We start from the raw sequence: 14,932 nt of genomic DNA on the forward strand, positions 1-14,932 counted from the left end.
TAATAAGAACATGGCATTCTTGAAACAAGAGATGAATCCTTTGGAGGAAGTCATGGTTCATTTCCTACTAAAAAGTGAAAATTTTCAGTTCATGCTGCCAGAGCCTTTCCAGTATCCAACACATGGTCACATTTGGTTCACCCATAGTAGCTCCCCACAGATAGGATAAAATCAGTTGACTGGACCCATGAACTAATTATCAGAGATGGTCCATTAAATTCTTATGCTCTCTCTCCTCTACAGCTGGTAAGAATGTAAATGAAACACCCTTTCAAAGGGCAGAGTGGCCATCTGGATGCAGAGACTCAAATGTGTGCCTTCCCTTTGATCTCCCAAGTCTGCTCCTAGGAATGCAACGCAAGGAAATCATCTGAAAAGCAGGCAAAGATTTAGATTGCAGAACATTCTTTGAGTTTCTCATGTTGACAAAATATAGCAAGCAACTTTAATGTGGGATACTGGAGAAATGATTAAATAAGTTGTGGTTGAGTCATTTAGTGGATTATGAAGCAAAGAATAATAAAAATCCTATCTTACATATATTTAATGGCATGACTAAATGCTCATGATAAAACATTAAATAAAAAATGACTCAAAACTGCAACACTATCAAACCAATTTTTGTAAAAAATAAAAATTAGGTAAGTCAATTTATCTTTACACATACACATAACAAAGACTATGAAGACATACTCCAAAATGCTAACTAACCAAAATGCTATCTTTGGCTACTATAATTATTTTTTATTTTCTTCTTTATCTTTCCTAAATGAATTCTTTTTTCATCAGAAGGATAAGAGGTAATTTTTTTGATGAATCAACTATAAAATCTATGTTCACCTTCCAGGAAAGTGACTTGTAATATCTATAATGGTCAAATTACCTCAGAAAAGTGGCAGTCCATTAAAACAAAACAAAACAGAAAATTCTTAAAGAATAAGATAAAAACCGTTCCAAAGTATAACTCTATGTCACTCCTGGGAGGCTTTTCCTTATATTTAGGCCGATCCTTCCCCATTGCAATTTAGACCCATTTAACTTGCTTTGTAATCTCATCATTAGTTTTTGAATCCCTAGGGTGTGGCATAGTGCCTGACACAGAGGTATCACTCATCCAGTGGACTATAGAAGCTGTGGTTTCATTATTCCCTCTGATGTTTTTATCTCCCTTCCAGCAACAGTTCTCCTTGGCTTTGGCTAACTCCAGCTCCCTCCTCGTGGCTCAGGTAAGCACCAGACAGACCTAGGGACAGTTGAAGACAAAGCAGTAGCAAAGTCCTTTCCTAAAATCGATATGGGGATATTAAGAGAGAGAAGCATTCCCCACCCCACACACCACAGATGCCAGGGTGCAAGAACGCACCTAGAGCATTTAAGGGCCACCTTTTCCATATGAGAACTCACATGAGAAAGACATGTTCGCAGGAAGACAAAATGAGGCTATCAGGCAGAGGGAAGGAGGGCTGTGAGATGAAGAGGAATAATTCAAGGGTTGGAGAATGATGTCCAGGTCAGGAGGAACAGACCAATGACAGCAGAGAGAAAGACAGTTCCAGAAGTCTTGAGACCCCAGTTGTAACCCAGATGACCTCATTTTTACAATTTAACCTCAATTCTGTCCCTCCAGAAATGGTGGGACAATAAACTTCCATTTTTTTTAGGTTGATTTGGCTTGGGTATCTATATTTGCAACCAAAACCATCCTTTCTTCTTTGTGTTTCTATAACTATAAACATGTAATGTTAAGTTACAATTCTTTAAGAAATATCACAAAGGGGGAAAAAAAAAAAAAACCACTGCTTTGTTTCTGAGAGACTAGGGAAAGACCATGCCTGATAAACTTAACTTTTTAGAATAGCTGAAAACGTTTGAAAAGTTGCCAAGCTGATTGATACCGATGATAAAGCTGACAACAGAAAAGTCTCATAAAAAATTTGAATATGAGGCAAAACTTATGGGATTGGAATATAAATATAATATATATATATGGCATTAATACTAGCACATTAGGTTAAAATGTGACTTCTAAAAGGTAGATTCTCTATTCAATCAGATAATATAAGAAGACTGTTTAACATGCTCACAATTAAAGAATCAACTGAAAACTCAATTCATAGCAGGGTCCTACCTTCTCTAAAGTTAGCAAACTAGAGGACCACATGGGACACATACAGGTCAGCCACATTTTTTCTATTATTTCACCTAAAATATATCATGATTTTCACAGATATGTGACTAGTTCTGAGTCAACTGAGAATGCTATAATGGTTTTTTTAAAAAAAAAAAAAGGTGAGGGGATACTTTGATAGGCAGTTGTTCCAGAGTACACTGTATATTAATTCGAACTTTTTGCCTAAGTGTTATTAATGACCCATAAACCATAAGATGAAATGCAAAACTATGGGCAAAATACCTCAAGCTAATGAAGCCTTGTAAATTAGAAGGTAGTGCTTGAAGGAAAGTAGATGGAAAACTAAAAATACATATTAAAAATTCAAACTGGAGTTCTCTTGTGGTACAGCATCAGACCAAAAAAAGCCATCTAGAAGCTGAGTTCACTTAAGTTAGGGCTTACCTGAAAACTGTGAGCCATCCTTCCATTCAGTCATTCATTCACACTCACTGAAAGAACAAATACTGAATGAACAAAGTATGCAGCTGTGCAGCGAGCATGGGATACATGAGGATAAACAGGGTGGTTAGGCCTTAGTCCTCATGGAGCTTACAGTCTAAAAGTAATTTAAATGGCACTATTTTAAAAATAATAATATTAGGCAATTCAAGCAAGTTCATTGAAGCTGGGTTCTAAACAGGAAGAGATGCTAATCAGATGAGGAAGGGTGAAGGAAGAACATCGCAAACAGAATGGACATCACAGGCAAAAATCCCTTAGCAAAGTAGTAGGGTGTATTAAAGGTACCCAGAGAAGTCTAGGATAGAGATAGAGCACAGTGCAATGGGTAAGAGCATGGACTCAAGGACCTCAGCTTGAATACTCCCTCTTCCTGAGATGTATTAACTGAGTGACCCTGAGTAAGTTATTTAACCTCTCTGTGTTATCCCTATTTAAAATAGAAACAATAATTTCTATATAATGGAACTATTAGGATAGTCTGGCACATGGGAAAGTGTTGATTATTATAGTTGGAACACAGCAAAGAGGTGATAGCAGCGTGAGGCTAGGGCCAAATCACACAGGGCCTTGGTGAAAAGAAATATAAGCAGACTAGGTCTTTTTAAAAGGTCCCACTGGCAGTTATCAGGACAATTAAAGGGGATGTGGTGATGTATCAGTTGGCCAGTAAGAAAGTTTCTGTGATATCTGGCTGAAAAAGAAGATCAGTGGAGATAGCACTGAGGCCTAGGAAAATTTTTATAAGATATTATTACTCTACATGTGTAAGATTTCAATTTCATCACTAATTTAAAAAAAACTTAATAGAAAGCCAGATACTCACCCATTGATCTTAATTATGCTAACTCCTATTAGAAAAACACATGGCTATTTTATAACCTTGGCATTTTTAATAGGGGCATGGGAGGTATGGTCAAGGCATAGTCTTGTGACAATTTGAGAAAAACAAAAATTTGAATGGACAAATACTTGATGCAAAGTCTCAGTAGCAGAGCCAACTAGGCCTGGCCTTAATAGTATATAAGCCAAAGGAGACTTAACGAAGAACTTAAAGCTCCCAGAAACCTGCATTTTCTACAGGTTTTTCTTCTTTTTTAAAGTAATGACTGCCCACAGGCATGACCCACATTGAGGAAGGCACACGTCCACTGTGCCAAACTTCCACTCCTACATGCTGGCTGCCAGATAAACCTTTCAGGACAGAGGTAAAAGCACAGGTTATGAAGGCAAGGAGGTCAGACCCAAGATTGCACCCTAGTTCTACCACAGACTGGTTATGTGACCCTAAGTAAATTACTTAATCTCTCTAATCCACAGGACCCTCATCTGCAAAAGGGGGAAAGCAATTTCACCTGTTGCTAAGGGTTGTTGTGAAGACAATTTGATAATATGTTTATAAAGCATTTCCCATATGGAGTAAGCACTTAATAAACGGCAGTTATGATTATTATCTGTGGTTCCTGCAGTGCCACCAAAATTGGGGATTAAAAGAGGTAGAAAAAGAAAACACTGCTGGTAAACTGGTCACCTACTCTGCATATGTGGTATATCAACTAATAGTGAAGATACACCTACCTCATGCTCCAGTACTTCCATTCCTAAGTATACACCCAACTGAAGAACATCCCACAAGCACAAGACAAGAACAAGAAAGTTCACAGGAGCATCACTTGCAATAGCCAAAAACTGGAAACAACTTGAATGACCATCAATAGCAAAACAAAAAAATAAATGATGAAATGATGATGGCTTTATATAATAAAATACCATGTGGTGCCCCCCTCCAAAAAAAAGGCTACACTCAAGGGATGGGTATACACACCAAGGGATGAATTTCTCATATCTAATGTTGAATGAAAGGAGCCAAACACAAAGAATAAGACTAGAAACAACCTAATGTCCATCAGCAGATGAATGTATTAAGAAAATGTGGTACATATATGCAATGGAATACTACTCAGCTATAAAAAAGAACAAAATAATGACCTTTGCAGCAACATGGATGCAACTAGAGATTCTCATAATAAGTAAGTCAGAAAGACAAATACCATATGATATCACTTATATGGGAATCTAAAATATATCACAAATGAACTTATCTATAGAATAGAAACAGACTCACAGGCATGGAGAACAGACTTGTAGTTGCCAAAGAGGAGGGAAAGAGAGTAAGATGAACTGGGAGTTTGGGGTTAGTAGATGCAAACTATGAAATTTAGAATGGATAAATAAAGAGGTCCTACTGTACAGCACAGGGAACTGTGTCTAATCACTTGTGATAGAACATGAGAGAAGATAATTATGAGAAAAAGAATGTAAATATATGTATAACTGGGTCGCTTTGCTGTACAGCAGAAAATGACAGAATATTGTAAATCAATAATAATTTTTTAAATAAAAAATAAATAAAAAGAGGAGTTCCCATCATAGCTCAGCAGTTAACAAATCTGACTAGCATCCATGAGGACGAAGGTTCAATCCCTGGCCGCACTCAGAGGGTTAAGGATCTAGCATCGCTGTGAGCTGTGGCATAGATTGCAGATGCGGCTGGGATCCCCTAGCCTGGGAACCTCCATATGCTGTGGGTGTGCCCCTTAAAAAAAACATACTTTACCGTAAGCTGTAGTGTAGGTTGCAGATGTAGTTCTGATCCTACATTGCTGTGACTGGCAGCTTCAGCTCTGATTAAACCCCTAGCCTGGGAACTTCCACGTGCTGTAGCTTCGGCCCTAAAAAGAAAAGAAAAAAGGATTGTGTGTGTGTGTGTGTGTGGTGTGTGCGCACGCGTGCGTGACTGGGTCACTATGTTGTGTGTGTGTATGTATATGTATGACTGGGTCACTATGCTGTACAGCAGAAATTGGCATAACACTGTAAATCAACTATACTTTGATGAAAACTTTTAAAAAAGAATAACACTAGATGAATCCATTTTATAAAGTTCAAAAATAATCAAATTAACTCTAGTATTTAAAGATACATACTGAGGGGTTATAAGAATGAAGAAAAGAGATTACCATGAAATCACGTTAATAACTGGCTGTGAGAAAAAGTCAGGGTTGTGACTGAGAAGGAAAACACAAGGGCTTCTAAGGTTCTGTTTCTTGATTTAGATGATGATTGCATGTGTGTTTATTTTTGTACGCTTTCTGTATGTTTGTGGTATTTTATAATAGTTGAAAAACTAATTATTCCACCTGCTCTACCTAAGCCATGGTCTCTTAGAGTACCCAAGGTATGTTATCTATGTAGCTAGCTCTGCCTTTCCAAACAGAGACTCCTTGAGCCAAAATCCTAGTGGGGCTGACAGGCAAGGAGGGTGAAGGAGAGGTGAGGAGGTCAATGCACTGCCCAGGACTGTCTAGACAGAACTGCCTAACCTTTTCCTTCTAGTCAAGAGATTCTCCTAGAGACAGACTCTGTCTTGTCTCGTGTCACTTTTAAGATATGAAAATGAAGAAAAGTGAATGAAGATGCTTATATTAGCACAGGCAGTAACTGAGGGACACAAAAAGAAATGCCAATGGACTACTCATTTAACGTGTTCAAAGTGCCAGGACACAGTGATAGTTCCAAGGATGGGCAAATGACCCAAGCAGGGCCGAAGTCCTTTCTGAAAATCCTACAGGGATATTGGAGAAGAGAAGTACTTTTCTCCCTGAGGTTGCCAAGCTTCAGGGATGAGTCTGGAGCTTCTGGGGACCACTTTCTCCAGCCATATAGAGGAAGCCATGTCTGCAGGTGGACAAAACAAGACTGACATAAGAAAGGAGAGCTGAGAACTGGAGAGAGAAAAGGCAAGAACCTGAGAAAAGGCCAAGAGGAGTAGCGTCCAGTGAAGGCAGAAAGAGACTTTGGAAGTCTCAAGTCACCAGTTCCACTCCTGATACCCAGATTTCTGGAACATGGCCTCAATTCTGTCCTTCCCAGCTATGACAATACAATATGGATCACATCTTGGGCTCAATTCTAATAACAGTAAGGTAAATAATATGCAGGACTTCCTCTTAAGGAAGTTTAATTAGGAAAACAGACATTCCAACAGATAGTTGCACAGCATGATGGAGTGTACAGAAGTGGAGCACCTCAACCAGGCTAGAGAAGGAGCACAACCGGTCAGGGAAGGCCACCTATGAGCTGAGCCCTATAAAGTAAGTGGGATTCCTTAGCAAAAATAGAGGAGAAAGAGTAGACAAGGTAATAGGGCTGGGGCAGGGGGACAGTTCAAACAAAGAAGGTAAGAAAAACAATTGGTGGAGAGGACAATAAGAGAGTACTCTGGTATTGCTGGAGTGAATTGTGGTTGGCAGGAGAACCCACAGAGCTGGGTCATAAAAGAGTCAAGGACCACTTAAAGGAGTCTAGACTTTGTCATATAAGCAGAGGGAGTTTTTAACAAGTTTTAATCAAAGGAATGATGGGGGAAATTTCCCTTTTAGAAAGAACAAGAAAATGTTGTCTAAGGCAACTGTCTAGCAACAGACTCTCTGGTCTGTCTCTCTCTCTCTCTCCACCTCCCTCTCTCTGTCCCTCTTCCCCTTCCCCCGACACACCTCCTCTGCCCCAGTTCAACATCCTGATTTTCTACAATTTCCATTAGCACCAACATGTTCATGTCTTGCATTTGTCACCCTATGATGGAAACAATAGAGACAACATCACCTAACGACAAGAGCAGCAGATCAGCTATCCTGAGAGCTGGGTGCTAATCCTGACCCACACTACCAGGCCTTTTAAGCCAGGATGAGCCACCCATGCTTCTACCACATCTTCTACAGAGAAAAATAAGGATTAAGGAGATCACTTCTAGATACCTCAGAGGGCTACTGCGACAAATGTGATAAAGTGTGTCAAAAGTCATATTCTTAGCATCACCAGACTTTGGTAAAAGTAGTATTCTAACGCAAAACAGCATCACGCAGCACATTTTATTTGTTCTCTTACTAATTGAAAGTATATAAATTCCATGATTTGGCAAATATATATAAATATGACATAAATTTTATTTAAAGTAAATTAACAAGAATTTCTTATACCTCTACACATCTGATATAATATTAAAGGTAATGTTTTGATTTTGTTTTTTCCCTAATAAGGACAGCATTAAATACTACCACTAAGGAGATATATATTGTTAGATATCTAATACTCAGCTCAAAATGAAAAAAAAAATGTTAAAACATATTGAAAACATAAGGCTTAAAAAAAAGAACGCAGATACCCAGACAATGTTTTCTACAGTTGTCATAAGGCACTGGTATCTCAGCAGGATATCAAAATCCCTAGGAAGAAGCAAATATTTCCTGATATTAGATAGAAATATTGCCTCTAGAATGAAGCTGCATGAGTCTAGTGAGAGAATCACTGAAGTTTGGAGTTTTTTTAAATCTAACTAATTTACAGAGCTTATTTTTTGAGCATTATTAATTGCCTTGAGGCACGTTTTCTTTTAATGGAATGCATAATAGTCTAACAATTGCCCACAAGGTGGCACCAAACTCATTCCCAGAAGACAACCAAGGGAAATTTTTTTCTAATGGTATAGCAGCCGTTCCAAATACTCAACAGAAAGCTTCCTTTATGGCTTATCCTCAACAATGAGCCAGATTTATAGATATTAGCTTCCTCATCTCCCTATATGGTACAAAAGTTAAAACCTATTGCCGCCTACAAGAAAACTTTAAAAGTAGACAGACTTCCTCTCAAGATAAACCTGTTCCTCTTCTACACAGCGTTTTCAACAGGAAAAAAAAAAAAAAAATGTATATAAGTCCTAAAAATAAATGTCCCACTTCCTGCGGGGAAGAAAATCCTGAAAGTAATTTAACCCACTGAATAGTACCCAGAGGTTGATCATTCTTTTCTTTGTTTTAAATTTTATTTGATTGAGCCTAGATGAGCCATTGTAAATCTTTAAAGAACTGAATGTTATTTTAAAAATTGAAACAGAGTTGCAATTAATACTTAATGTAACAGGTCATGGTTATTTTTAAAGAATGAGATCTATTCTTGGAGACCTCCTTCCTGCCCCCATACCCTCTTCCATTTTACAAAGGTTGTTCTAAGGTGAACTGGTCTAGGCCACCATAGAGCTCTTGGAGTCTATAATGAAAGTCATTCTGGGAACAGACACAATGCATCACTGTTGGGTTAGGGGATATTTCTGCCAATTAAAAAGAGTGAACTGGGCCTGAGCCCCTGGGAGCTGAGCCTTCCATTTGAAAAAGCCAAGAATGTGCAAAGCTTTAGATTATCCTCAAAGAGCCAGCTTCCTGGTAGCATGAAAAGAGGAAGCTACCTGTTAGGAAGAGAAGTTTAGTTGTTCCCATTTGTAATACCTACCACAGATAATGGTGACTATCTGTGAAGGGCTTGAGTCATGAGCTCTTAAACCTTTTTACCAAAAAAAGCTAAAAGACCAAGTTAGATAAATCCCATTCTGAGACCAGCAAGCTACCTATCACCAAGCATCATCCCACTGGGCATGCCTAAGAAGGTTCTCTAATTCTGCTAGCAATCCTGTTATTTGTTCAGCCTCCAGAACATTGTTCCACCAAGGAAACACCCTTAATTGCAAGCCTTTGGCTTCTATATATTGTGATTCCTAAAAACAGAAGGTAGACTTCATGTTCACTTATTTATGTTTCCTAAGCAAGACATCACACACCCCTAGACTGCCTGCAAGCAGTTTGAAATCTCAGGAACAAGGCATTCTGGGAGGCTTATGAAAGTGATACCAGCAGCCAGCACTGTCCACCAAGGCCAATACTCTGCAATCTGGCTGAAGAGGCAAGGAGGCAAAGGGAAGCAAGGGTGTGCTTGCATTAACAATGATCTTAGAGCCTGTTCATTTGAAACTTCGCAATTTGCAAACCTGCAGTGCTGACCCTACCACCCTGCCTCTTCCTCCACAAGAAGAATAGAGCTCTAGTATCCCAGAACTCTCTTCGGAGTAGTCTAAGCACATGGCAGTCTGGCTGACATTTTACCTCAAACGTTGTCCCAGACCATTTTTAAAATGCTGCAACAAGCCCTGTCTTCTCCTGATTTTTAAACTATTAAAACTGCTACTGACATCACAGAATAAAGAAAAAATTCATACAATAAAATACTGTAATAACAAAACATATGTCACTTTTTTTTTTTCTTTTTATAGCCATACTTGCAGCACATGGAAGTTCCCAAGCTAGGGGTCAAATCAGCTTCAGCTGCCGGCCTGCACCACAGCCACATCGATGCAGGATCTAAGCCACATCTGTGATCTACATACATCACAGCTTGTGGCAATGCCAGATCCCTAATCCACTGAGCAAGGCTAAGGATCAAACCCGCACCCTCATGGAGACTAGTCAGGTTCTTAACCAGCTGGGCCATAGTGGGAACTCCTTGTTATCACTTAATTTACCAAGGAATGCAAGAATTGTAAGACTTTAACAAGGAATAGTATGATGGAGTTTCAGCACTGTAATTCATAATAAACATCCTTAGTGATATAGCTTTGATTAAAATAGGAAGAAAATTACAGTTCATTAGACATTTTCCATGTGCCAGATACTGTGCTAAGCATGTCTCCATTTCCCTTTAAAAATGTATTTCACAACTGCAAGCTTCCAAAGAGCTTACAATAGGTCCTCTGTAACATTCAATATTCAATTACCACCAAGTTCCAACAAGTACCATGATGGACACAGAGGTTAAGTGGCTCTGGTCCCTGCTCTCAAAGGACTTACATTCTAGTAGGAGAGGAGAACTAATATAAGGCATCTGTGAGGTATGTGTCAGGTACTGCCAAGGAAAGGATGCTTATTCATCCATGTATTATAGACCCCACTTTTTTTAGAACAATCCTTAATTGAAGAAAGAAGAATAAAATGGAATACAAAATTGAATAGACTAGAATAGAGAGAAGTCATTAAGAATCTGAGAGATGATTTTGTGGAATGAGAAAATGATCTCTCATATGAGGTTTCTCTTTTAGCTCACCAAGGAATAATAAATTCTCTAAGAAAAGGGGTGTTAAAGTTTAAGCCCTTCAGCATGTCTTTGCCTGATCTGCCTGTGTCCCAATTCTGGCTCTGGGTTGACCACACCCCTTCCTTTGGAAGCACTACTAAGCCATATCAAGCTTCCCCCCTCACACCAGGTACTCTTTCTCCATCCAAAAGATTCATTCTGATTTGTCCTTAAGGAGCTATCTCCTTCACACAGCTTTCTGAGCTACACACACACACACACCCCAGGCTGTGTTAGTTATAAGTTCCACAGCCACATTTCTCCACTAGGCTGTAAACTCCTTCAGGGCAGGGGTTTTGTCCTGTTAGTTAATGCATCCCCAATGTCTGCAACATGATAAGCAGTTAATAAATTATTATCAAGTTACAGAATTTTATTTTTTAGATCAGTTGCCTTTCTTCCCCAAAAGACTGTAAGCTCATAGAGGATCAAAAGTGTCAGGCTTCCAGAAAGTACACCAGATATCTTCACTAAATAAATAAACAGACAAGCTTAGGCCACTAGACCGAGCTGTCTAAATTAAATTATTGTTCCTTATTGTAAAGTGGTTTTATTAATAATAAATTTTCTTCTTTCACAAAGTCTTGTCCTTGTTAGCTTTGCAAACTCTGCTGTTTGCACTCAAATGCCAGAGTGAAAAATTTGGCAACAGCAAAGAAAGGATTACTTATTTCAATAATCTTATCTACTGAAATTTAACATTCTTTTCTCCTCAAAGAATACAATGCATGATCCCTGGCTCCAAACTCAGCTAGACCTATGTTACTAGGACTTACTAGAGTAAATAGGCAGTGAGAGGAAGATGGGTATTTCAAATATCACATAAAACAAAATATCCTTTTACATTTGTAAAATAAATACCATTTTACTGCTCTTATCTCCCGAATAAAGTGGCAAGAAGAAAAAACAAAGAAAACAAACATAAGGAAAGGATCCAGGGTCTCTCAGAATAACCTAGGTTGAGCTGGTCACTTGAGTCCTCCAACACAACCAGGCCTCCACTGATGAATACACTGAGGAAGCCTGACAGCAACACTTCTTCATATGGTCTGTTGAGCACAAAGCTCACAATTAGTGTAACCAAACGCCCTAATGTCTGCTTCCAATAAATGCCTGTACCATTGCTCAGAATGAAGAGCCAGGAGCTGTTCCCAGCTCCACTCCTTTACCTCATCCCCTCCACACCAAAGCCTCAAGAACTGGCAAGAAAAAAAAAAAAAAAAATCCTTCAATAAAAGGTAGGCCCTGACACTAATATACAATGCATTTACTATGAAAATGGATATAAACTACTCCCTCAGTAGTTTTACTGTTATAAAACCACCCCATCACACCATTAACCCCAGGCAAATAAGAAATCGGGATTGAAGCATTTCCAATAGCAGAACATAAACTGATCTCATGGTGACCCTGCGATGGTGTGACAACAATGACTGAGTGCCTACTATGTGCCAAAGGTCATTATGCTTTACCTTTACTCATCTGTTAGGTGTTTCAAGGACAGAGATACCTATTTCCAGTTCTTTTTTTTTTTTTTTTTTTTTCTTTTTTTTTTGCTATTTCTTTGGGCCGCTCCGCGGCATATGGAGGTTCCCAGGCTAGGGTCGAATTGGAGCTGAAGCCACTGGCCTACACCAGAGCCACAGCAACGCGGGATCCGAGCCACGTCTGCAACCTACACCACAGCTCACGGCAACGCCAGATTGTTAACCCACTGAGCAAGGGCAGGGAGCGAACCCGCAACCTCATGGTTCCTAGTCGGATTCGTTAACCACTGAGCCAGGACGGGAACTCCGCTATTTCCAGTTCTAAGCACAGTGCCTATGACAGAGACATGAGGAGATACACAAGCTTCACTGAATGTGTCAACAAAATCTTCATGAGACATGTTGATGACAAGCACACATACCAGCCAAAGTACATGTGCATTCTCTTTAAGGCCACTAAAAGCGCCAAGCCACACTGCCAGGATCCAGCTTATATGCTCTGAAAACAATGAAGTCTGAATACATGTTTACCTTTAATATGCTTTGTTCAATTATTCACTCAGCAGCTTTTACTGAACATCTATTTATACCAGCCCCTAGAGACATGATACTGAGAAAGAGAGGCACAGCCCAACCCTCGTCAAGCTTACAGTCTAGTTGGAAGGGAAAATTTCTAGCCAAGCATTGCCCAGAAAAGATGAAGGAACTATTAAATAAAACATAAGTGCTCAGGTTCAACTGAGTCAAGAAAATGGAAACAGTTGGTTTGTGAAAACAATCATTTATACAGTAAGAGAGTAAATGGCATTGGGGGACTGCAGAGGTGAGGAAGGGTTGTCTAGTTCAAAAACAACAGGACATTTATACAAAAAGGAAGACTGCAGATTGGAGAGAAAAAGAACAATAAAGAAAGCTGTCCATAGAGTAGCAGAGAGCTCAGCTAGAAGGTTCTGCAGTGAACTTTTGTGTGAGAGTGACACAAAGGGCATCAGAGCAGTACTAAGATTTCCACTGTCTTAGATAACCTGTTCCCCTCACATATGCCTACGCTTGCAACAGGTTAAGCCTAAGTCATGGAGTATGAAGGCTCTGACTGGCCTCTGGGAAGCCGGGAACCTGGAATCACTTTCCATTCTGCCTGCTGCCTGTGCCAGGCCAAGGGGAAAAAGAAAGTGACCTCGCCCAGCTTTTAAAGTCTTGCTCTCTTTATTATCTGGAGACTTATCCCTCACCCGCTACAGGGAGACCAAAACTACCGCAAGGGTCATCACCCTAGGAGAGGGATCACTGGGCACAGGATATGATCATTTTTGAGGTTTCTGAAATATTTTGTCCATTTAATTTTGGCTTCCTATGTTACTAAAAATCTCTACGGAATAGAATTTAGTGTAACACTTTGAATAAAAAAGACATACTATGCATATTTAAAAAAGCTGCTTTTCTGAATTTGCTAACAATATTTTTAGAGACTAAAATGCGAAATCCATGGTATGTCAGTGTTTTTTAAACTTCTACTTGCTAACTAGAATATTTTATTTAGTTATTTAGTTATTTATTTTTGTCTTTTGAGGGCCGCACCCGCAGCATGTGGAGGTTCCCAGGCTGGGGGTCCAGTCAGAGCTGTAGCCACCAGCCTACACCACAGCCACAGCAACATGGGATCCGAGCCACATCTGCAACCTACACCACAGCTCATGGCAATGCTGGGTCCTTAACCCACTGGGTAAGGCCAGGGATAGAACCCTGTTCGATCTGTTAGCTGACTGGACCCCTAGTCTGGAAACCTCCATATGCTGCGGGTGCGGCCCTAAAAAGACTAAAAAATAAAATAATAAAAAAATTAAAACTGGAACCATGGACTTTTGTGTAGTGCTTGTGAAGCCCTCCACAATTCAGTCTCAAAGTTCTATACTGGTTTAAGAAGCTGGTATTAAGCAACTATCTCTCAGTTCCAAATCCATCCTTCCATACCATCTTGGGCTCTGTGAACCATACTTCACTTTGTCAGCTCTGCTTGTTAGGCTATGCCCAGAGAGGATGAAGCTATGAGGATGGAAGAGGGAGGTGTGGCTTGTTTACTCCTGTCGGTTAACTATTGGCTTCCTGTGCCTATGGGTAGCCTAGCCCTGCTTCTGCACTCCAGCAGCTACACTTTATTCCTGTGGCAGCTGTTGGCTGAATCCAGTTAGCAGGCTTTCTGGAACCACCATGTTGCCTCCTCCTCAGGTCCAGGTCCCAGCTCCCTGCCCCTCAGCTGAGCTCTGAGACTCCAAAACACCAACCAGGCAGTACCACCTCTCAGAGTTCTGGGTACCAGGCCCTCTGCTTCTCTCCTCTGAGCTCAGAGGCCTCAGCACCAGCCATGATCTTAGAGATGAGATTTCAGCCCCAAAGAGCCCCTCCTCCATGGTTCTAAATTTTAATAATCCCAATCCTAGGAATGGCAAATGTCTCCTGCGGTTCCTACTTCCATGATGCCTTAGTGTTCTCTTGTTGCCTTTTCAGTTCTTCAATATCTAGTTGATATTTTTTTAATATTAAAACCTCTCTGTTAGAATATTTAGTATAGTTTCTGTCTCCTGGCTCAAGTCCGACTGATACAAACACAGTCCAGCAATTTCAAAATAACTCTATTCTACAATTTTGTTTCTTGAGCACTATGAAGTAGACATGTAATTCTGAACTTAAAATCCCACCTGTTGCTCTCAAATACTACAGCTACTCCCACACCTGACTCCTTAAGATTCTCCTCTTTCCCTGAAATTCCTTCTACCCTTAGCTTTTCCTCTGGTCTCTT

At 39.8% G+C, this 14,932-nt stretch overlaps 1 protein-coding gene across 22 annotated transcripts in view; it reads right to left on the bottom strand.

Moving 5' to 3' along the window:
* ERC2 (ELKS/RAB6-interacting/CAST family member 2) overlaps positions 1-14,932 on the bottom strand; it is a 979,000-nt gene that overhangs the window by 838,562 nt on the left and 125,506 nt on the right. The window lies entirely within an intron of this gene.

This window comes from Sus scrofa, chromosome 13 (assembly GCF_000003025.6).
Source record: "Sus scrofa isolate TJ Tabasco breed Duroc chromosome 13, Sscrofa11.1, whole genome shotgun sequence".
NCBI classification, from domain to species: Eukaryota; Metazoa; Chordata; class Mammalia; order Artiodactyla; family Suidae; genus Sus; species Sus scrofa.